General features: G+C 41.8%; 1 protein-coding gene and 1 long non-coding RNA gene across 5 annotated transcripts in view; one reads left to right on the top strand and one right to left on the bottom strand.

The window, feature by feature from the left end:
* Nucleotides 1-6: 6 nt before the first annotated feature.
* Nucleotides 7-14,607, bottom strand: LOC118990573 (uncharacterized). Of its 2 annotated transcripts, none has more exons than XR_005067267.1 (2): nucleotides 13,995-14,607; nucleotides 7-605 (listed from the first exon to the last, which is right to left on the bottom strand). It is a non-coding gene; the product is annotated as an uncharacterized LOC118990573 (long non-coding RNA). The 2 variants fall into 2 exon arrangements; XR_005067265.1 differs by lacking the exon at nucleotides 13,995-14,607 and adding an exon at nucleotides 13,311-13,632.
* Nucleotides 13,663-24,511, top strand: part of NR2C2 (nuclear receptor subfamily 2 group C member 2) — a 97,856-nt gene continuing 87,007 nt past the window's right edge. The window contains exon 1 of one of the 3 annotated variants that reach the window (XM_037051198.1): nucleotides 13,663-13,887. The gene's annotated coding sequence lies outside the window, so the exon portion shown is untranslated. Of the gene's footprint in view, nucleotides 13,888-14,606; nucleotides 15,000-24,511 lie in introns of those variants that run through there. The other 2 variants (XM_037051172.1, XM_037051183.1) reach the window with 2 other exon arrangements.

Below are 24,511 nucleotides of genomic sequence, written 5' to 3'. Positions count from 1 at the left end.
CTTTAAAAAAATACCTGGATGACAGGTCAAATACACTTAGTGTGTTTTGTGGAAGGAAGTGGCAGGGGCCGCCAAGATCTCCACAGCATGTGTGACAAGGACATGCCTGTTTCTACCTGTCTTCCCTGCAGTTCTCTGTGTGCTCATTTCAGCAAGTTTCCCCCAGCTGATGTCACACCCTGTCCCTTCCCTGCCCTTCTCTTCCTCTTGCCAGTTCTACCTGTCCTTGTCACCTGACTTCCCATGGGGCCTTTCCAGCTGGCCCGAGGGCATTCCTTCCCACTAGGCTTGGAGGCCGAGATATGTCCAGCTTTGACAGCTGCCTGAGGCGCCCATGGCATCTGCTCTGCCTCTGCCCCCTGGGCATAGAGCGACCCCTTCACTGTGCCTCTGGCAAAGGCTGTTTCTTGGGAGGAAGCAGTCTTCTGCCAACCTGTGGCTCCAAAATTAGAACGAAGGCCGGGAGCAAGTCACTCACTTCAGAATCTCTGAGCTTTGGTGTCTTTATCTGTCACAGGGAGGACCATTCCAGCTTCCCCAAGAGCAATGGATCAAGCGCTTCCCCAGGATCAATGGAATGTGAAAGTGGACTGAAGACCACAAACCTGTGGGGAAGGGCATGACATGGTTATAAGTGAAAATATAATCATGGGCCCTGCTCTGTGACAATGCAAAATGAAGACAATATACAAAAAAGACCTGCCGCCTTATTCTTGAAAATGGCAAGAAACCGGGCCTGGAGAGGGCCTGGAATGGGCAACATGAACTCCTTCCTTCATCAGCACCTTTCTCCCCTGGTCTGCCCTCAGTGACCTCTCCCTGAGCTCTCCACAAGCAGACCAGGAAACAGACCTCTGCAGGGTTGGCCTCTGCCTGCTTCTCAGAATCAGTGAAATTTCATAAAACTCAAGCACTTTACTGACAGCTGGCAGCACTTATGTTACGCTGGCTTCACACCTTCCCTGTAGACTGAATGCCTTTCCAGCCTGAATTAGTCTTAGTAGGAAGAATTCTGCTCATTACTAATACAAAGCACACTAGAAGCATGCTAGTGTCCAAGGATACTGAGGGAGTTCCTGGGTCCTAATCATAATTCTTTTACATATCAGAAATACACTGAGTTGTTCTGGTCAGGCTGACAGACACACCACTCACTCTGCCTTCGATGCAGTCGAGCCCTGTGTGCAGGTGTGGAGTGAGGGGCTGATGCTTAGGTTGACCTTTGGACATGCACCATGCAAGCCACTGTCAAGGACCTTGACAGCCCAGCTACAGCCGCTGAAAGATGATATGGTTAGAATCCTTTCTTCATCTATTTCAGCCTTCATTTGATCGACAATGTAAATGTCATCACTAAACACCGAAACCCCAAATGGAGACTGAGGCCACCTGGGCCAGGGAATGGTAGGGCCAGGCTGGAACACATTTTTTTCTGCTACAGAGCAAAATAACATGCCAGAATATTCTGTGAATTTAAGTCTGATTTGCAGCTTCTGTGATCAGATAGGCTTCTGTGCTTCCATGCACTAATGGTCAGTTCTCCATTTTCAAGAGCAAGTATAAAAGGAAACCTACCTCATATTGATTTAAACAATTAGTTGGGCAGGTTCTGGGTTAGAGTATCCCCAGGAACAAATCTCCTTGGGTTTCTCTGGCCTGTCCACTGTCAGGACTGGTGAGAACAAGAGCTGGTTCCCAGGGGCCTGGTTGGTGACTACCACTGATGGTTGGGGCTACAGGCTTGCCTGTTCACAGCCACCACGTAGGAAGGGTTGTTTCCTGTAGCTAGCTTTCCTAGAAGCACCCAGCAGACCTTCTACACCGCTTCAAGACACTTATGCCTGCCCTCTCCTAAGAAAGTCACTGGGAAGGGGCCCACCATGACTGGCACAGACAAGGTAAGCTGGACAGTGGAGGTGGGCTGGCTGCTAGGGATTCACTTATATCTACCCTTCTGAAATGAAGACTGTGGTTTGGATTAGCATAGTGAAAGGGCTGTGCCTTGCCATTGATTTGGGGAATTATTTCAGTGATACAGGGCAATTATTTTGGCATCTACTACATATGTTTGCTAAACATTACTGTAAGTGGTATTGAGGAGGCTGGTTTGATGTTACTGATCTTTTAAGCCCCTAACCAAACACAACTGTTAAATCAGCCACCAAACAGCACCAACTTCTCAAAGGCTCCTGGAAGCCCTTGGTGTGATTACCAGTAAGAAATAATAGCATCTCTGCATGAAGTACTCTGAGCACCTTAACCCTGTTGTTTCATTCTCCTCGGGACCTCCTGAGGTGAGTTCTATTATTATTCCCATTCTGCAGATGAGGAAACGGGGTGGGGGTCGGGGGTAGAAACATTAGGTCACTTACCCAGGGTCACACACTCAAAATTGGCAAAGCCCACACTTACAACTGCTTCATTGTAATGCTTCCCTTGATTATGTGTAAGCTGATACTATGAGTGATTTCCTGACACCTGCATTGTTTATTCTTTTCTAAAATTGACAAAATCTCGGACTGCAGAGGATGAAGCAGTAGGACCTTTTCCCACAAAGTTACAACAAACATAAGTCCAAGAAAAATTATTTTTTTAAAAAGGATTTTATTTATTTAATTTTAGAGAGGTGAAGGGAAGAAGATAAAGGAGAAAGAGGGGGAGAGAAACATCAACGTGTGGTTGCCTCTTGAGCACCCCCCCACTGGGGACCCAGCCTGCAACCCAGGCATGTGCCCCAACCAGGAATTGAACCGGCAACCCCCTGGTTAGCAAACTGGCGCTCAATCCACTGAGCCACACAAGCCAGGGCTAAAATTACTAAATGTTATCACACATATACAATCCATGCACATAACCTAATATTCTTTCAATGAATTATAACAATGAATAAGTTCTATTTTTCTGCAATTATATGCACAAAATTTACTTCAACTGCAGATGGGAATCTGGATATTTAAAACCCAAAGTACACATGCTTTAAATTTTAAATATATGCTCCCAGTGTTAACAATTGACATATTAGGATGAACACTCAACTATGGAGGATTTTTAAGTTAAGTGACTTCAGGGGTCCAGCACATTTTTCTCACCTAAAGGAACATATCAGAATTTCTAAGATGGATTTATAAACAACAACCTAAAAACTGATCAATTACTTACTATTTTCAAACCCTTAAAGAATTTGCACTGTACAGTGAAAAGACAAGCCCAAAAGTTATAATGAATGTGTCCTGTAAGAGTTGACAAGAAGTCTAATTTTGGAAAGAAAGCCATTATACCCTTGCCACACCAGTTCCAAGAGGAAGAGAGCTCATGTCCACAGAACACCTCTGTACCTGCCCCCCACCAGGAAGGCGGGGGTTGCATCCCCAAAAGAGGAGTACTATTTTCAGAAGTGAAATCCAGCTAATACACAGCCTGGAGCCTATCAACTATGTGAAATCAGTGTCTTGGGTGAGACCACAAATTTGCAACATTCTGCAACCAGAACCTCAAAATTCTACCCATGTTACCCATGACAGTCAAACTGATGGGGAATTAGAGAGGAAAAACCTGAGGAAGAGCTGGCCCATGGAGACTGCTGCATAGATTCACACCCCAGCCTATGACCTGAGACAGCCACCTCCAAATCTAGTTCAGTTCCTCCCATGACCCATACCTCTCCACCTGGGGCCTCCTTCTTGGTAGGGCCCAGGCATCTATAGTGTCTACAAGTGCCTCCAGAGATTGTACATGGGCAGACTGATTAACTGGGGTTGGGAGAGTCTAGAAGGTTTCACAGAGGAGGTGGGAGCTCAGCTGCACCTTTGACAAGAGTAAAAATTTAGCTTAGTCTTAGGCAATCATCTCAACTTGTTGCCAGACTGAGTCTGTGGTAGAAGCGCCAGTTTACAAGGGTATATGTGCAGTGTTCATTCAGATCCTTTGCTGAAGAGAGACCCAAGAGTGAAATAACACAGGCATGAGAGCTGGCACTAATACCATCAGATGAAACCACAAGACACCTCTTAGAACACTATGCCAAACATTCTAAGAAATACATGGCCAAAGTAGTGCTTATTTGAGGGGAAAACCAGTCTAAGTGAGGCACAGGACCACCACAATGGTGGTGCCCAGCCAGTAAAACATCCCCTTCCACAGAACTCTTCTCTGGAAAAGCTTAATGACTGTGTGGCCACCCTTGTGATGTCCTCCCTAGTGATCACAGGAAAGATTCTCCAGAAGTTGTTCTCTACGTGGTCTCCATCTCTTCCTTGTACAGGCAACCTGATGGCGTCTTGTGGGAAAGGGCACTCTGTGCTGACAGCAGCGTGTTCGCAGGCCATTCTCTACCTTGATCATGTTCGAGGATGTCGTCGTGGCAGAACCAGTGTAGAGAGGCAGTACTTTCCCAGGAGCGAAAGGCTCACACAAAATAACACCCGTATTAAGAAAGCACCAAAAATAGACAAAAGAAATCACCATAAACAAGATTTTTAGGCCTGTTTTTTGAAGTTCTGGGAGTGGGTTATGAAATCAATGCAATGGGTCACAGCCAACCCCCTGGCCCCACAGAGAATAGAGTATATCCATTGTCCTTAAGGACTACTTCATGACATCTTTGTTTCAATCGTGTGTATATACATATGATATACTGTTGATTGTAAAATGTATATATAATTATAGATTGTGGTCAAAATTTTTAAATGACTAATTTAAGAGTATCAGGTAAGAAAAAAAAATTGAGGTCCTGGCTGGTCAGTTCAGTTGGTTAGAGCATCATCCTGACACACCAAGGTTGTGCGTTCCATCTCTAGTCAGGACACAAGTGGAACAACAAATCGATGGCTCTCTCCCCTCCCCCTTTCCTCTTTCTCTAAAATCAGTAAAGATTAAAAAAAGAAAAAAGAAAAAAAAACAAACAGCATAAAGTTGCAGTCGAACACATATAAGCCCAAATAAAAGACTTTATTAAGGTTACATTCAAATGTAATGATATATTCCCAGTTTTACTTTTTGAATGCTTCAAAAATATTACAAGGGGGAATTCATGGTAAAGACACATAGTAAAGATACACATTTTGCTCAGGAAATAAATGCCGTAGTAATTGGGGAAAACCCTATTATAGGCATATGTAAATTACAAAATTCTCCAGGAGCTGAGAGTTGCAAGTATTATAGAGCTTTAAAATAAAAAATTAAATTAAAATTAAAATTAAAAAAATAATAAAATAAAATAACAACATGCCCTGGTCAGTGTGGCTCAGTTGGTTGGAGCACTGTCCTGTGGACCAAAGGCTGGGGACTCAATTCCTGATCAGGGCACGTACCTAGGCTGTGGGTTCAGTCTCTAGTTGGGGTGCATATGGGAGCTGCCAGCTGATGTTTCCCACATCAGTGTTTCTCTCCCTCTCCTTTCTTCTCTAAAATCAAACATATTAAAAATAAATAAACAATGTTTTATGCCAGGGTCCCTAATGCAGGTTAGTACTTTATATAAACCATGACTACTACTCTGATTTATGTAAAGATGCCCTACTCAAGTACAAACTGCCCTAAATGACCTTAAGTCTCCTCAAAATTGAAATCTCGCCTTCAAAAATGCAATTCACATTCTCTCCAAAGTTGGATTCGGAGGGAAGTGTCTAATTAACTTCACCAACAGCTGTATCCAAAATCTGTCTTGTGGTAAAATGTAAGGTATAAGTCACATGTCCCTTATAACTCCTCTTAAATAACAGATACAAACAAATCAGGATTTAAAAGAATTGCCTTCTCAAGTATGCCTATGGCCCTTCAAATCCAGTGGCCAGTACTTAACAACTGCTAATAATGCCACACTAGAATTCATGAATTTATAATGGAGCTCTCCTGCTATGAGCAGCATACAGGAGAAAACAAATTACCTCTTGATCTCTACAGTAATTGGCTATGCCCCAAAGCATGAGATTTGATTATTCCAACACGTAAAATTATGAAAATTTTGTAGGCATGTATTAGATAGCTATTTAAAGATAGTTACAGTATCAGTGTGACCCTAAATCTTATTTTATGGGGCAAGACGAAAAATGACCCATTATTTTTCACAATAGCAATTTGACTAATTTAAGTCTCAACCTTTCACCCTACTCAACAAAGATCTTCCATTTTTATAATTATCAAGCTATTACTGCCTCATCCTATGGGTCCTTTCCTTGCCACACAGGATCAGAAACAAATCCCCTCCTGGCAAAAAGAATGAGGAAAATGGCCTTTGAAATAACTTTTTTTTAAAAGAGGTTTTCTTTTCCTAAATATGTCCCTTGACAATGTTAAGCTTTGTGTGTGAAATTTTTTTAAGGAAAAAATCTTTTTCCTCCTTATTTAGGAAAGCTATAGGAATAACACTCTAATAAAGGATATAACACAGTGTTTCTAGACTGTTTGACTGAAAGTCTCTCTTTGGGAGAAAAATCACAACAGATAAAAAATCTGCTAAGTAGCCCATTTCAAAATTTTAAATGAGTTTAAGACTGTGCATTAAACATTCAGTTTCTTATCTACATAACTGGAGATGTTCAATTCAGGGCTTTAGTCAAGAGTTCCGAACTTTGTGGTTCAGCAGCCTTTGTGGGTGCTTCAGTCTCCTTCTCACTTGCAGAGCTGCTTCCCCATGCTTCCTTTTCACACTCACCCACCCTGGTAGGTGGTACAGCCTCAAGTGACCTTGGAGCAAACAGACTGGGGAGTTGGGTCACTTGTCAAAAGTCCCACAGTCACTTAATGGCAAATCTGGACAGTGGTGAGGCAACAAGGGTTGTCTGCCACCATCACCCTCCTCAGGTAAAAGGTTTATTAATTTTCAATTAATCTGGAAACTGACTCCACTGATTGAAACTCTAACATACAGCTGACTGATAAATACTGACTTTTCTAATACAGAGAAATTATTACCTAAGTCATAACTGAAACATCTATGAAGAAATCAAATTTTGTGTTGAAAGCCGGAGCCTCAAAAAACACATTATGACATTTATTTCCAGGATCAATTAGCTGGAAAGAAAGGTTAATATGATCTGGGTTGTATTTCCTGCTGCTTGAAATTATCCCTGTTAGAATAAGAGGGAGAAGTAAGCGGCTGAATGTTGTGTATGTAAGCCTGTAAGTATGCAAAAGACTTTGGGACACTGCAAAACTCAGGTACTACTGTGGCAGGGACAGCAGGCTTGGCACAGTACTAAACACTAGACTGACAGTAATTTACTTGCAGGAGTTCACAATCTGAAAAGTCAGGTACAAAAGGCTCTAATTCTCTTCGGTAGAAGCATGAGAAAGTGCTGCAGAATGGATTAACAGTGAATGGACAGCCTGAGGCAGATTTCTAGGAAGAGTTCATGAAGGTGACGAGCACTGGGGCTTGGCATATGAGGGGGTTGCTTTACAGAGAAAGAGGGCTGAAGAGGTCCCTGGAGGCATGGAGTAGAATGAGTAGCAGGTGTGAGAATAAGTAGGGCACCATGCAACACACTGAAGAAATTGGATAGTTCAGAATTGCCAGAGTGCAGGTAGAAGTTATAAAAAAGCAGATGAGACAAGAAAGGCTATTTGAGGCCAGGCCACTAAGGGTTATGGCCCTTGTCCTATAGTTGTTGGCAGACTACAGAAACCTTCAGATGTGTTAAAACAGACAGGTGTCAATAACAGATCTTTGTTTTGTTTTGAATTCTTACCTGAAGATATGTTTATTGATTTTAGAGGGAGAGAGAAAAACATCAATTGGTTGTCTCCTTTTCACGTCCCGACTGGGGATCAAATCCACAACCTAGATATGTGCCCTGACCAGGAATTGAATCAGAAAAATTTTGGTGTATGGGAAGATGCTTCAACCAACTAAGCCACCTGGCTGAGGCCAGATCTAAGTCTGTGAAAGACCACTCTGGTCCTTCCATTTAAAGACAAATTCAACACATGTAACCTAGTCTATTCTGTCAAAGATGGCAGCACAACAGATCCCCTCCAGCATGTTCTTATAATGTGACTTTATCACTCTTCCCATTGAGTGGTGGAGTATGTATCCATTCTCTACAAACCTGGACAGACCTTTGTTATGGCTCAACAAGTAGCAAACAGAGGACGTGACTATGTAAAATGCCACTTTGCTCTCTTGTGACACTCACTTTTGGAATGAATCCACCATGCTATAAGGAAGACCAGGCCACATGTATGTGTTCATGCTGCCAGCCAGCCCCAACCACTAGACAGACAACAAAGCCTTTCAGATGACTCTAGCTCCAACCACTATCTTATTGCAACCATGAGAGGCCCCGAGAGAGAACTTCCTGTCTGAGCACCCTAGAACTGCAAAATAGTAAGAAAAAGTGTTTGTTGGTTTTTAAGCTTTTGAGTTTGGATATGATTAGTTATGCAGTGATAGATAACCAGAAAACATGCATTTCTTGGCTACCCACCCGCAAATCCACTAAAAGAACAGTGAATGAATAATGATACAACATAAAAGACCAAGAAAATATGAGGCACAGGGTGTGAAAACTGTTAATTCATTTTTGGATATAACATGAACAGTGGCAGCTCATTTGGTGGAAAAGTTAACAACAAAGGACCTGCAGGGGGGAATGCCAGTGAGATACAAGGACCACAGTATTTCACTGGGAGAGGCTCAGAGACTGGAGGCGTGGGTATCCGGGAAGGCCAGGGTGAGACCAAAGACAGTCAGTACTCAGATCCCATATCTCCACCCCATCCAGACAAATGCCTGCCCTTGCTCAACCCTGGCAGGAGACAGGAAGTTTATTCTCTGGAAAAAACAATAACTATTACAGGAACAGGCCCCAACCTCCATCTCTGTCTCTCTCTGTCTCTCGCGATTCAGCCTCTAGACAAGGGCTCCTGTTTCCAGTCTGCCAAGTTCCTTATGACATGAAAATGTATGCCCAATAGAAAGAGTCAAAATTCTCAGAGTTCAACTGTGTTTTTATTGGAACACTACCACTGAATAATGCTCTAATCTCAAGGTGGCTGAAAAGACCCACTGTGAAGGACTTTTCAATGGTCCTGGCTCAGGAGTTTAGATTTTATCTAAAGAGGTCCCAAACTGGTTTTGAGGCCCAGAAACATGCTTGAGGAGACATGGCTTGGCCTGTATAGTTTAAAAACCATCTTTGAATTACTAATACTTTAAAGTCAAGAGATTTCACATGTACAGATCTGGGTTTCTAGCTTCTCGTGAGAAAGCCTAAGATACACTATCTACGAGCTACATTCTAGGTGCTGATGACAGCCTGCCCCTTTTAGAGGGTAGGAGCTCTCCAGGTGTCATTTCCGACTATTTAACATTCTAATGGTGTTTACATCAGCTCCCTAACCAACCCCTGCAGTCCCCCTCTGCCCTCACCTTAAGTATTTGGGTTTTCACTTCAGTCCTAAGTAATGCAGAACCATTTAAGAACTTTATAAAGAGGGCTAGAAAAGGCTCTATTTCAGAGCACTCCGGCCGCAGAAGGGAGGAAGGGAGGAAAGGATAGAGGAAGGGAAGAAGGATGTGATGGGAAGGAGGCACTGGTCCAAGTGTGGCAGGTTAGGAAACCATCACAGTGGAACAAATGAGATCTAAACTACGGAATGGTGGGGGAGAAGCCAGATGTGAGGGGTGAACCTAGAGGCTTTGATGTTAGACTCTCAGTTCTAACAGTGCACCCAAGATATCCTGAAGGTCAAAAGCCACAGGGTAGCATCCCATCTCTCACCAAGGTGAAGGGGAAGATACAAAGCAAAGTACAGAAAAGGCTTTTCAAGGAACCTTTGCCTTCAAGGTGCATGTCCTGACCAGCAGTGAATAGGCTGTGGCGCTGAAATAATCACTTTGTTAAGAAACTCAAGGAATGCCACTCTTTAACTTTTAGATTTTGTGAGCAGTCCTAACTGGGTTACCTCTTGAGGTGATTCTGGGCTAGTAAAGAACTACCAAGCCTCAAGACTGAGCTCCTAATTAGATAACCATTAAAAAACAAAAACATCCTTTGCTGATCTGCCCCTTGTCAGAGGAGCCGTTCCCTTCAACCATCACATAATCTTCCCTAGAAATGATTACAGATCCTTTTTTATTATAAAGCAAAATGGTAAATGCCATCTGTTAGATCTTCATTTACTTGGCAATATGTTCCAAGGGGATACTTTGAAACATGATAAGATTTGGCCTATGTAGCAAGAACTCAAATGACACACTTGCATTTTGTGTCAAATAAAGTTATGGCTCTTTTTTTAAAAATAAAACATTTAAAAACCCCAAACAAAAATTCTTCTGAGCAATCCATGTCCTAAACCAGGAGTTGCATTTTTTTGAGAAAGTAATCTAATTTTACATCATGCTGCAAGATATTTGAACCAAGTACAACATGGAAACAACACCCTTTTAAGGCCCAGGAAACCCAAAGTCAGAAACTAAAGGAGTATGATTCCCAGTAAGAGTCATGCTGGATGGGGCTCTGGTACTCACACTTCCACTTTCCGAGTTCTAGTGTGTCCCTCCTCCCCTATGACCAGTTCACCACAGGCTTGGTCTCTTTTCTCTTCCTGGGAATAGAAAGGGCCATTTTTATAAAAGACCTTTCCAAGTAGCCTTGTACTGTGACAGAGCTCGACTGTGACAGACCATGGAGATGGGTAGAAGAGGGTTTTCTTCCTCTCCAAGTCCCCAAGGATAGAAGAGAAGAAATAAAAAGAAATAACTATTAATAAATGTTCCATCATTTGCTAGCCATATAACTTTGGAGAAGTCATTCTCCCTCTGTTTAAGGTCTCAGCCTTTTCAGCTACAAAAACAAGATAATTATTGTAAAGATTAAATAGGATAATATGTAAGTGCATGGAACATGCGATCTGGTATTCTGCGATTACATCTGTTCACAGTCCACATTCTTAAAAAAATAAGGCTAGTAACAATTCCACTTGGCCAGGGCTAAAAATTTGTCTTAAAAAGTTTTGTCTTTTTTTTTTTTTTTGCCAATTAGTATTTCTGAAATTAGATCAGTGGTTCAGACTCAGTAGAAGTGCTGATACTAGGCCCCACCCAAAGCTTACTGCTTCAGAACCCCTGGAGGCCTGGTAGTTCCCTAGTCAAGAACTCTTTGTAAATATAGATACTTCTTTTATTTTTTTAAGATTTATTTATTATTTTTATTGTTAGAGAGAGGGGAAGGGAGGGAGAAAGAGATAGAGAGAAACATCAATGTGTAGTTGCCACAACTGCACCCCTACTGGGGACCTGACCCACAACCCAGGCGTGTCCTGACTAGGAATGGAACCAGCGACCCTTCGGTTCACAGGACAATGCGCAATCCACTGAGCCACACAAGCCAGGGCTAAACGTAGATACTTGTTAATAAACAGTAAAAAAAATAAGTAGTACAGCTAGTATATAATACAACTTGATTTGTGTGTGATTTTAAAATCCAGTAAGTGTTACAAAGCCACTTAAAGAGTTCTCACTAGAAAGATTTCTGGCAAAAACACAGTAGAGAACAATATGGCACTATGGGAGTGCTGACCTCAGCAGGGCTTGTAACCTGCTGATATTATTTGCAATCTGTGTTGACATGTTCATCTGTTTTGAGGGGAAGAAAAACTGCTCAAGCAGGTAAAGATTATGAACCCCTGCTATTACTTTCAACATTAAACAATTAACCTTTAACTGAAAATTTACTGGAACTATTATAAATAGGGCAAACTGATGCAGCATAGTTTATAGTATAAACCTTAATGTCAAACTAGACCAGAGCCCTGGCTTCACTTACTGCACCTGTAGCACTGGGCATTGGGCAAGCCTAACTTACCCAGCCTAACCCTCAGTTCTTGCACCTCAGTAAAATGGAAATGACAGTGCCTTTTCCACACAGTTGCTGAGTGTTTTATTAAGAAAATTTAAAAAACTATAAGCCATCATAGAAACATTAGTTATTGTTTAGTACTCATTTCAAAATCTAGTACAATTGTTTGCCAAAAAAACCCCAAATTCATTGATATGTGAATTTTTACACTATATCTAGTAGCAACAGTTGACACTAAAAACTCAATTTTTGAAAAAGAATCCACAATTGTGAAGTAGTTCGTGTTTACAAGCATGCACCATTATCACACGTGACTTTGTTCTTACCCATCTCTCCTGTAAAAATCTCCCTGCCAGAAGAGGATTTGACCATATCATCTCTTGAGGCTCCCTCCAGCTTCTGGATGTGTGTGGTTCACCATATTACCCAATTAGTATAACTGTTTTCCCCACTTCCTTGCACAGTGAGAACAAGGAAGAAGGGAAAATCAATGTGTTTAAAGCATCTCCTATCAAACCAAAACTAAGGGCAAAATACTCAAGGTTGGGGTCACCCTGATAAAAGCCAAAATAGGTATTTTTTTCTAAGAAAAAAGACTGACCTATCCATCCTGGAGACAGCACTCATTTATAATAAACAAGTGCAGGGGGAGAAATCAATTAGCAGAGGACCTCTGGTCTACAAAGAGAATGATGATGGAGAGTCCAGCCTAAACACTTCAGGGCATCTAGGATAAATTGTCTGTACCCTCCAAAGCAAGTCAAAACCATACATAACTTAAAAGAGAAATATCTAAGGAAAACCTACAATTCCCAAGAGTCATAGGATCAAGAGAAGCAATATTCTTTATATATTTAAGCAATTTTGCAAAAAGTTGCTTTACATATACTTTTATATCATTGTTTACTAGTTCCAAATTGCGAGGGGAAGAGGCATGGTCTTTAAATTTGGATATGTTCACTAAGCGACCATAAATAATAGGTCTGAGCCCTGGCCTGGTAGCTCTGTTGACAGAGCATCATCTCAATAGGCCAAGGTTGTAGATTTGATCCCGCGACAGGACACACACAAGAGTAAACCAATGAACGCGTAAGTAGAACAACAAACTAGCCTTTTTTTTCTTCCTCTCCCTTCCTCTCTCTAAAATCGATTTTTAATTTTTTTTAATAATAGGTCTTTGGAGTGTTTCAACACTTTACCTGATACTACCAGAAGCTGGTGCATCCTCGGACCTTTAAAACCTAAATTAAAAAACAGCTGTACAGAGAAGGGCCAACAGCCCAATAAACCACTCTTCCGAGCGACCTACAGGCTCTCTGCTGTGACTGCGTCTTCAATCAACAAACACAGAGGCTTCAGCTCGGCGGGAAGCCTTGGTAGAGAAAGTCAAAGCGAGAACAGTCCCCGCCCTTGCCTCTAGGCTCGCGATCCCCCGGGAGGGGCAGGCTTGCACCGGAATAACGGTGCCCCGCGTTCCTGGATTTTTAAAACGACCAATTCTCCATTTACCCTGAGAACAGTGGTGGCCACGCCATTTAAATTCTACTGTCGTCTAGTGGTTATGCCGACCAAGTCCGGGTTCGAGGTTTCCTGGACGGACAGTGCAAACCGCGGTGTTGGCGTCAGTGCCGGCAGCCGCCGGCGGGTGCGCGAGGGGCCGGATAAAGCAACGACAACCGCGGCGTTCCGGTGAGCGCGCAGGGCTCAGCCAATCGGGTGCTCGCCCGCCCCCCACGACCGCGGCGAGGCTGGCGCTGGAAAGAGGAAGAAGAACATTCGCCCTCCTCCTACCAGCGCGCGGGCGGCGGCGGCAGCGGCACTGGGGTCACGAACTCTGACCTTTCACTGACAAAAACAATAACAAACCCCCCTTTCCCCGCGACCCCTGCGGCGCCCACGGGCCCGCCCCCGCTTCCACCTCGGCATCTCTTCTCTCGCCCGCTGCCCCGCGAGCCTGCGGCCCCGGGGCTCCCGCCATCCGCCAACGCCGGGAGCCCGGCCTCCCCGCGCCCTGCCCTCCGCGCCGGGGGCCGCCCGCCGCAGACACGGGACCTGCTTCGAGGCTGCTTTGGCGCCAAATCCAGAGGTAAAATTGAAAAAGGGCCGGGGCGGGGTCGGCCCGGCGGCGGAGGGGGCGGGCCTGGCGCTCGGACATGGAGGCATGGTGGCGGCAGCTGAACTCGACCCTTTTACCTTTGCCACGGGGCGGCGGCGCCGGACGCTTTGCATAGTGGGCCGGGCGCTCCCCTCCCATTCCCGCCCGCGCCGGGAGCAGCGAGTGGGCTCCCTCTGACCGGCCCGGCCGGCGCGAGGGTGGGGGCAGAGGGGGGGGGGCGATGGCTGCAGCCCCGCCTCACAGTTGGCCCTTCGCCAGCGCCGCCATTTTGTTCTCGATAGAGAGGGTTCTGGCTGGGCCGAGCTTCCCTCCTCCTTGTCCGCCTCCTCCCTGCAGTCCCTCCTTCTCTCACTCCCCGGCTTCTCTCCCCTCCGCTTTTCCTGTACGGTTGGCCACCGAGGCCCAACTGCCGTTTTTCCTGAAGGGGAGGGTGGAAGGCGGGTACAGAGTGCGACCTTGTGAGCGACGGCTTTGCTGACCAATTGGTATTCAGGCAGGAGGGCCGGGGCCTGCGGCTCCGCCCCCGAGGCTCTGCTAATTGGTTCAGGCAGGAGAGGGCGGTTCCCGCGGGGAGGTTGAGTCCTAGTCGGGCGGGAGCAGAGGCCAGGGCGCGGCGTGGGGCCCGGGGGCGCGGTCCGGGAGAAAGAGTTTGGCTTGCACAGGGACCTAGTGAGGGGCCAGGCGGCTTCCCCCGGTCTGGAACGCGTCCAAAATGGGTAATGTAGAACAATAGCAATAAAGGTGGCGAAGCATTTTGAATCAACGACGCTGACTCGTGGGAAAAACGTTTCAGGATCTGGACACCTTTCAGGGCTCTTTCCCGTTATTTCCGTTGCAGCCGCTAGCGAATCATCTGAGGCTCAATTTCATAGTTTGTAAAATGGTGAGGATGGGCGTTTTTGCCAGACTGGACCTCCCTTCTCAGGATCGCTGAGGAACTCTACTCAGAAAATGGAGTCCAGGCTACTTTATGAACTCCAGAGTAATGTAAAAATGGTGTTACTGTTGAAAATCGGATGTAGAAGCACCAGGAGTGGAAAGTTTAAGTGTATTGAGGGCTTGAGAGAACACAGGTGAATCAGGTAAATCTCTTCTTTTTTGTTGGGTAAGTGCGCATTTGCTTAGTTTGGGGCACTGGGGATACATCCAGAGAACCAGCAAGATAAGGCCTCTGCTCTCCTAGAATTGGAGGATGGAGGTGAATGGACGAAGAGATGATTTCAGACAATGGTGAATTCTGAGGAAGAAATGAAATGAAACTGGATAATGTATTAAAGAAGGCATGAGGAGACAAATTTAGATTGGGTGGTTAGAGAAGGACTCTCTAAGGAGGTAATGTTTGAACGAGGAACCCAAAGACGGAATGAATAGTCAGAACCACAGATATAAAGGCCCAGAAGGAAAAGCATTTGGTGTGATTGAGAACAGGACAGTAACATAGAGTTGTAGCCTGGAGAGTGGTTGGGACAAGTTCATTGTACTTTCCATTCTCTCACTCTAAGCATTACGTTGTCCTATCTCCAGACTAAAGTCTGTGAAATATGACAAAGGTAATACTCAGTCTTCGATGTAGCTATATTTCCCTTGACTTTTTATTGTTATCAAATGAATTGCGATCAATATATGACTTTGGGGGGGGGCCTCAGAAAATCACTTCAGGATTCAAATCCTTCGTCAGCCCCTATATCCATCCATCTTCAGCAAGCATTTGCTGAGCCTCCTGAATACCCCAGGAACTAGGTGCAAAACTGGAAATACAGAGATGACTTAAGATTTGTATCCTCTGTGACTTGAGGATGACTAAGATTTGAGGATGATTCTGTATCCCCAAGTATATGTGAATGTGGTTGTATACACCAAGTTCTGTTTTCTCTCGGTCAGTCCCTCATATATACACGTACCCATATACGTGCACAGATAAGATGTTTTAAGCAAAAGCTAATTAGTGTGTTGACTAACAGTGTCAAACATTTACTAGCTGCATGACATAGGTTAAGTTACTTTACTTTTTTGAGGCTTGGTTTCTTCATCTGAAAAATAGAACCTTCCTTCTAGAATTGATTTAAATTAACTAATGTAATCAGAGAGTTTAGTAAAGTGCCTTGCTCCCTGGCTATTGTGGTTGGAGCATCATCTCCTAACCGGAAGGTTGTGGGTTCATCCCTGGTGTGGGTGCGGGTGCCTGCAACCCCACCCATCCCCAGTCCTGGTGGGTCTGAGTGTGTGCAAAGGCAACCAATGGATGTTTCTCTCACATTGATATTCTCTTTCCCTTCCCTTCCCTTCTCTCTCTCTCAAAAAGCAAATGAAAATGTCTTCAGGTGAGGATTTAAAAAAAAAGTGCCTTACATATAGTAAATACTCATAATTAGAGTTGTCATTATGAGACACTAACTGATAGACATACTGGACTAGTTAAAGGATATAACAACGAAATTTTTAGGCAGTGTGGTATAAAGACAAACACTGGATTAGAACACTGGGGTTCTAGTTTTGGCTCTTCTGCTTTTGGTTATTAGTTGGCACTCAAACCAGAAATTTATTTAGAAAACAAAGTAGTAGAACTAATAGTACTATCAAAATGTATGGGGTACTTTAAAACTCTTTTTTACAAGCATTATGTTGTCCAGGCCCAGTAGAACCAGTGTAATTGTGGAGGCCCTTTTCCTGCTCTATTTTAAAACCTAAAATGTTCCATCATTTTCTTATCCCTGTAGGCCTAGCCCCCTGTGCTCTAAACATACTGGCCTGCCTTCAACTTTCTTGACACTGTGGCTTACCTTAACCCCAGGCCTGAAATCCTCACATATTCTGCTCCACCCCCCTCCACATATCATGCCCACACATATGCAAGTTCTGCAGATCTCAGCTCAAGCATCACTTCTCCAGGGTAGCCGCCTCTGACACCCAGTATCAATCTAGATCGGATTCTTTTACTTTACTACACTGTGTTTTTTTTCCATTATGACTTTTCTCTCACTTTGTAATTATACTCCATTATATGATTGCTTGGTATTTTTGTTCCCCCTTACCATGCAGTAAGCTTTATGGGAGCGGGAATTATTTTGCTTATCATTGTATTTCCAGCATTTAGCAAAGTGCTTGACACCATTTGTTGGGCGAGTGAATTGATAATTTATGCTATCACTGATAACCAACTTGCTTCTCATTGATGGTACCTTTTTGTGTGTGCTTGTTCAGCAGTTCAGATAGCAGTGCCAACAATAAAATGTCTGTTACGGTTTTTAGATGAATTCAGGAAGTAGTCCCTTACAGGTATGGCACTGACTAGACATATGAATATGGATAAGATAACCCAGATGAATCTCTTTTTACCCACTTATGTTTTGTTTTTATGTTTTTTTATAAGAAATAGATAATTCAATAACTGAATTACAAAGTAAATTACATGAAAGTTAATGAGTTTATATGGAACTCATTAATAAATTGCCCAAATATAATCATGCCATTTACTTTAACTGAAGAAACAAAGCACCACTGATTTTGTTGAAATTAAAAATACTGGTCATTTTCTCTATTATGGAGATAACAGAAGAAGCCTTTAGTAAGTTTGTAGGGAGTTGAGAACTGAAAGTCTCTGTAGTCATTAGTTTTAAATATTTATCTTTCCAAGGATAAATTGATTCACATAACAGAATTATTGAGAATTATCTTTTAATTGCTTTACCAAGGTTAAAATCAGATTTAAAAAAATCTTCACCAAAGGATATTTTTATTGATTTTAGAGAGAGAAGAAAGTGGGCAGTTTGAAGAGAAACACCGATGTGACAAGGAAACATTGATTATTTAGCTCATAAGCCACCCACACAGGGCCAGGAGCAGATTTTGCAAAGTATTTGTCAAGCTTCCACTGGAAAGTTTGGTTAAAAGAATATTTTTGTTGACTTATTTTATATAATACTGATTTAAAAAATAAAATGTTACAATATTTAAAACCAGTAACAGTCACACTTTAATTTTTTGGTTTTGGATTTTTTTGTATATCCTGTTAATAGGATTTTTTTAAACTTTATTGTTGACACTATCACAGATGTCCCCATTTTCTTCTCCCTTGCCCATCTTCACCCAGCCCCTGCTCCCCTTTCTGTTTGACCATCAATAGGATTTTTTGGTATCACTTGTTTATTCAACAATTTTGATTCTCTGAATTACTCAGGGTAACCAAAAAACTGACAGTATAATGAAAAAGCTATGTATTATCTTACAACATTAAATAAGTTATTTATTGCTTTCAACAGTTGTAAAGTGATCTTTAAGTTTTATTCTCATGAACATGCCTTTACAGAAAAAGAAAAACTGTTTGTATAATAACCTCATTTATGAGGAATTATGGGAAGTCTTCACATTTGTCTCCAAGGAGTCAGTCAGTTCAGTGCCTGTCTCTGGAACCTTGAATGGGTAACCTTTATTTTTTTTTAATTTTTATTTGTTTATTTTTAGAGAGAGGGAAAGGGAGGGTGAGGGGTTGCCTCTACTGGGGACCTGGCCTGCAACCAAAGCATGTGCCCTGACTGGGAATTGAACCGGCATCCCTTTGGTTCTTGGGCTGGTGCTCAATCCACTGAGCCACACCAGCCACGGCTGTTTTCCACTTTTAAAAAGGCAGGGAGGAAGCCAACACTGAGATTGGGGCCAGGAGTAGGGATCTCTTGTCCAAATAACATAGACAACAAGGTAGGTAGACACCTGTATGAAGCAGATGGCCACCTTGGCACTGAGTCACTGGCCTTTTGTGTCTAGCTTAGTGTCTCCATATATTGAGGGTTCTCATTTGAGGTTTTTGCCGTTGAGTTCTCTTACCTATGTACCATATGCTCCTTTAGTCTGAAAGCACCCACTAAAGCAGATACTAGTTCCCCTTAAATACCACATAGGAGGAATCTGTGAAGGAATTCATCTTACAGCTCAAGTCCAGCCTCATACCTGAAAAAACTCCTGTGGTCAAGTTTAGTTTAATACTTTTTTACTTTATTACTGGTTTTCTAGAAAGTATGTTGACTTTTCCTCCATGTGTGCTTATCATCTTTAGCCTGACAGACACAGTTGTGTTCTTGTCACACGTAAAAGATGAGCTCTTTATTATTTATTGGAGTTTCACTTGCTTTTAACCTAACATGATGGGAGCATATCATGAGATTCTCTTTGTAATTCCCTCCCATCCTGGCATTCCTTCTCCATATCCTTTGTCACCTATTTCTGCTACTGGTTCTCCACCCTCTCTTCAGGTGCCCCGAAAACTGGAGTTTTCAGCAGCAGGAGCTCTGTACAAAAAGTCAGAACTATCTGGAAACAGCAGTGCAACTAGCATAGCTCACAGTGATGATGAGGGGTAGTGGGTCGAGATGAAAATCCAGACCAGGGCATTGGCATAGGCATTGTTACTGGGAGAGCAAATTCATACCCGTTGGTATATGGGAGTCTTGGAGCAAAGGGATAGAAAGTGAATTGTTAGGATGGGAAAGAAATAGGCTAACTCAGATGGCTCAACTGTCCTTTCTGATTTACTCCTGGACTACAGGTAACTTATAATGATGAAAGCCAATCTCAGGGACAAAGTGTTATTTTTAGGGACAAGAAAAATCACCTCTTCCACTGTAATAAGAGGCCTGACCTCCCTAAGTAGGAGGTGAAACCCTTCATTCCATAATTATTGACAGTAACCCCAAAGATTCTAAGCCCTGAGAATGTTGACTGTTGATAAGGAGGAATTTCATCCCAAGTGTAAAAGAGGATACCAAACCATTCTATCCTGTTTGGATTGAAATTAAAAATACTGGTCATTTTCTCTATTACAGGGACAACAGAGAAAAGAATCCTTTAGTAAGTTTGTAGGGAGATGAGAACCAAAAGTCTCGGTAGTCATTAGTTTTAAATATTTATCTTAACAAAGGTAAATTGAGTCACATAACAGAATTATTGAGAATCATCTTTTAATTGCTTTACCAAGGTTAAAATCAGATTTTAAAAAATCTTCAGCGCTGGCTGATGTAGCTCAGTGGATTGAGTGTGGGCTTGTGAAGCAGACGATCACGGTTCGGTTCCCAGTCAGGGCACATGCCCGGGTTGCGGGCCAGTTCCCGGCGGGGGACTCACGAGAGGCAACCATGCACTGATACTTCTCTCCCTCTCTCCTTCCCTTCCCCTCTAAAGATAAATAAATTTAAAAAATTAAAAAAAAAATTTTCACCAAAGGGTTTGTTTATTGATTTTAGAGAGAAGGTGGGGGATAGGAGAGAAACAACAGAAGTTGAAAGAAGGTACTGGGGGCTGAAAAATTGTATGAATACTACCGAAAAATAAGGAGAAATGAGAGGCCGGTGGTGCTAGACTCAAACTTGAAGCCTTCGTAGTTTACTAGGAAGAAAAAATGGCATTGCATCAAAAGGCGTGTGTTGTGTTGGCCAAAAAAGTACCCCCCCCCCCGACCGTAAATGGCTCTAGTGGTGACTAGTCTAACTTCACTCAAAATAATTTTGTTAGATTGTTTTGTGAGAGCAGTCATATCAGCATGCATTTAAAAAAACATCAAAATTGGTGAATTTTTGTGTAGCCATTGTAATATTGAAGATGGAAGAAAATACACAACATTTTGGCATATTATGGTTTTATTATTTCAAGAAAGGTAAAATTGCAACTGAGACACAAAAAATGATTTGTGCAGTATATGGAGAATGTGCTGTGACTGATAGAATGTCTCAAAAGTGGTTTGCGAAGTTTTGTGCTGGAGATTTCTCACTGGACGGTGTTGCTCCGTGGTTGGATAGACCAGTTGAGACATTCACATTCATTGAGAACAGTCAATATCATACCACATGGAGTATAGCCAACATACTCAAAATATCCAAATCAATAAAATTATTGGTGATGAAAATGGAAAAAATATATTTTATTTTCTGGAAAAACCATATGGACTTTTTGGCCAACCCAGTACAAGAGTATTCATAAGAGTAGGAATCCTAAGAGTTCCAAACTAGAAACAATCTAGATGTTCATTAGCTGTAGAATGGATAAATAAATTGTGGTGTAGTTACACTTATAATACTATACAACAATTAAAATGGACTAGTTACTCTTGGTTATTACAAAAATAATGAGCTGAAAAAGCTAGACACACAAAAAATGTATTACATACAACTCAAAAACTAGCAAAACTAATCCATGATAATAGAAGTCAGAAGAAAGGGGAAGTAAATGACCAGGGTAGGGATTATAAGGGAGACTTTTGGGGTGCTGGTAATGTTTTACTATTCTGAGTGGTTTTAATGTTTGTGTTCACTTAGTGAAAATTCATTGAGCTGTTCCATTTATGATTTGTGCACTTTTATATTTGCATGTTGTACTTCAGTAGACATTTTTACTTTAAAAAAGACAGTAAAATTATCCTCACCATTTTAATCAATATGGTTATTATGTAGGTAAAATTCCAAAAGAATCATTTACTACTGTCGTGGAGCTAGGTCAGAAATTTCTGTGAGTAGTACTGAAACATAAAGCACATACAGTAAATATTCACTTAACATTGTTAATAGATTCTGCCACTTTAAGTGAAGCATAATGAAACCAATTTTACCATAGACTATTTGACATAAACAGGAGTGAGTTTCTAGGGCATCTCATCAATGCTATAACAAAATAACAGTATTCGAGGATCTGCTATCTTCGGAATTAGTAGTTGTATAAATGAATTATTAGATGATTTAGCTTTTTGATGTAAACAGTTTGTTTCTGTAGATAATTAACTGGTCTCCTGTCACTTTTTAAAATTCCTTCCTCTTGACATTTTTAGGGAAATTATTTTGAAGGGCACAGAAGGAAAGTCCTTAGAGTCAGAGAGACTTGAGTTAGAATCCTAGGCTTACCTCTTACTAGCTTGAAGACTTGAAAAAAGTTGATTAAACTTCTGAGTTTCAGTTTTTTTCCTGTATGTGTTGTTAGGGCTAAGAATACCTACTCAGAAGGTATTTTAAGGATTAATTGATGCCTAGTTTGATATAAGGCATATTGTAGATTCTCAGGAAATCTGTCCTGCTTTCCTGCCATCCATCTATCCTTGGCTCACAATAATAGAAAATGAAAAGAGTTCTTATTCTTACCACCGTCACTCCTACTCTGGGCCCTTGGAAAGATGAGGAAAATCATGAACAGTGTACTATGATTTTTTTTAGGGGGTGTCTCCACACAGAGAATTGTAGCACTGCTCTGGTAGCATAGAAACTTCAGAGATGAGAACCACTTCTTTTTCCCACTGTTTACTCTTCAATCCCACCCCCCAACCCATTATTTATTATAATCCAGATTTGTAATAACTTTCTTGTGAAGGGCAGGAAATCACCTGATCCAAAAGCAAGTATCTTGGAGTCTGAGTTGTAGCAAGGTTTCTCATGATAGGATGTATATCTGAACTTGAGCTTGAAAGCATTTCCATGAATCTCTCTTCTTTTGATGAACATTTGTATTATATTAAACCTGCCACTGAATGGAAATCTATTTGATTTCCACTTTCTGGTTTCAAAATTTGGTCTATGATTTCAAGTCTTGAGCTATGTATGTCTCATTTTTTAAATTCTCTTTTATGTTATCTAGATTCTTCAGTTTTTATTTTCCCGTGAGTATAAATAAAAAGATTCTGACAATGACAGTGTAACAAAACTTACACTGAAATACTTTGGACCTATCAAGAAGTTCTCTGCCCATGTAGTATTTTGCAAATAGTTATCAGGTATTTGTTTATTTTTAAATATTTATGAGATTTATCTTAATTCAGTCCTTTCATTTTGCCCAGTTATACAATTTAACAATGAATTACAAGTGCTGCGTTAGCATGTTATACATATAAGTATACTTAAATTTCATGTGGATCTTATGTCAAAATCAGAGGCCTATTTCTAAGTGTAATACACTTTATAGTTGGGGTTACTGCTTTTAAATTTCTTTGTGAAAGTAAAAGTGGCACCATCTCCCGTACAATAGTAGCTTCCATGTAGTACGTGTCTGCTGTGTGCCAGGCACCATGTTGGGCCCTTTCCATATATATTTAAGATCTGATTTTTGTAATAAGCTCATCTGGAATAGTATCAGATCAACCTAGTGCTTGAGCCTCAGAACCATGTGTTTATTTAGATGAGAAAATATCAAGACAGTAGGGACCTTGAGAATATTATGCCAAGTGAGATAAGTAAGTCACAAAAAGTTAAGAACCATATGATTTCGCTCCTGTGGGATATAAAACTGAAACTCAGAGACACAGACAACACTATGGTGGTTACCATAGGGAAGGGGGTAGGGGTGGTAGAGGGTAACAGGGGCCAAATACATGGTGATGGAAGATGATTTTACTATGGGTGGTTAGATGCACAATGCAATTTACAGATCATTTGTCATAGTAATGTACACTTGAAACCTTATGATCCTGTAACCAATGTCACCCCAATAAATTTAATAAAGAAAAACATTTGTGAAAGACAGTAGATATTTTTGCATGTTATACAATTGTGGGCCATATAATACATAAGTATGGATGTGAATCAGTTAACTGTGAAGGGAAAGGTAGGCTCGCCCATTCCTATTGATAAAAACAGAGTTTCCTTGTCCCAGGGTTGGTTGGTTGGTTGTTATTTGAGACCCTGGCTTCTAAGCCTGCCCCTGTGGAGCACATAGTTGAGCTGTCCTGGCAACTTACTGGGTATTCAGGTATTCCCCATCAGAGCCCAGCTTTCACTGCAGTGGGTTCTGTATATGCTTGACCAAAGAAACCGTGGTTGCAAAACTTGGTCAGCTTTACACTCTTTGTGAGCCTAGAAGAGCTGATTCACCGTAGTGTTCTCTGCTTCTTCATTATGAAAGGAGTGATACTGACCTCACTGTAGTTGAAAGAATTTATTATAAATCAATTTTTATATACTCTGCCCTGTTATCATACATGTGCTATACAGGAAAAACTCAAGTTCAAGTGAAGTTTAAGACTATGCCTTCATACCTAGTCTTTGTTGCAACTGTTTTCTAACTGATCCTCCAGAAGAAAAGACGTGCAGTCTTTTCTTCTCTGTTATCTCCACACTCATGCTTAAAGGATTTTTTGAAGATCCAGATGTGATCACTTCATTTTTCTGCCAACTTCTGATTTTTCTGTGTTGTCTACAATGGCAGTCTCTCTCCTCCCCTGACCTCTCCAATTCCCCACCACATTTCCTGCTGTTCCTCTAATAATGCCATTCTCCTTGATGCCTGCCAGTTTGTATTGCTATCCTCTCTGCTTGGGACTCTCCCCACCCTTCTCCTCTTTGCTTTTTGAATTTCTACTCTTCCTTCAAGACCCAGCTCCTCTCATATAAAACTCATTGGCTCCCACAGGCAGAGGGAGATACTTCTTCCCTTTGGACACTTATTGTAGCATTTACACTGCGTAACTTTTATCAGTTTCCTAAAGTTCTTCAAGGACAAGGACTTTCTCCTCCTCTCCCTCCTCTTATTGTTGTTAATTCTCAGCATTCAGTTCATTTACTGTTTCACAGAAATTTCTTAAAAAGGATTGGTGGTGGTTGAACTTGATTAGTTGAAAGCTATCATAAGAAAA

The sequence above is a fragment of the Sturnira hondurensis genome, unplaced genomic scaffold, assembly GCF_014824575.4.
Source record: "Sturnira hondurensis isolate 20B ecotype Veracruz unplaced genomic scaffold, ASM1482457v3 Scaffold0000867, whole genome shotgun sequence".
Classification (NCBI taxonomy): Eukaryota; Metazoa; Chordata; class Mammalia; order Chiroptera; family Phyllostomidae; genus Sturnira; species Sturnira hondurensis.
This window is presented reverse-complemented; position numbering and strand designations above follow the sequence as displayed.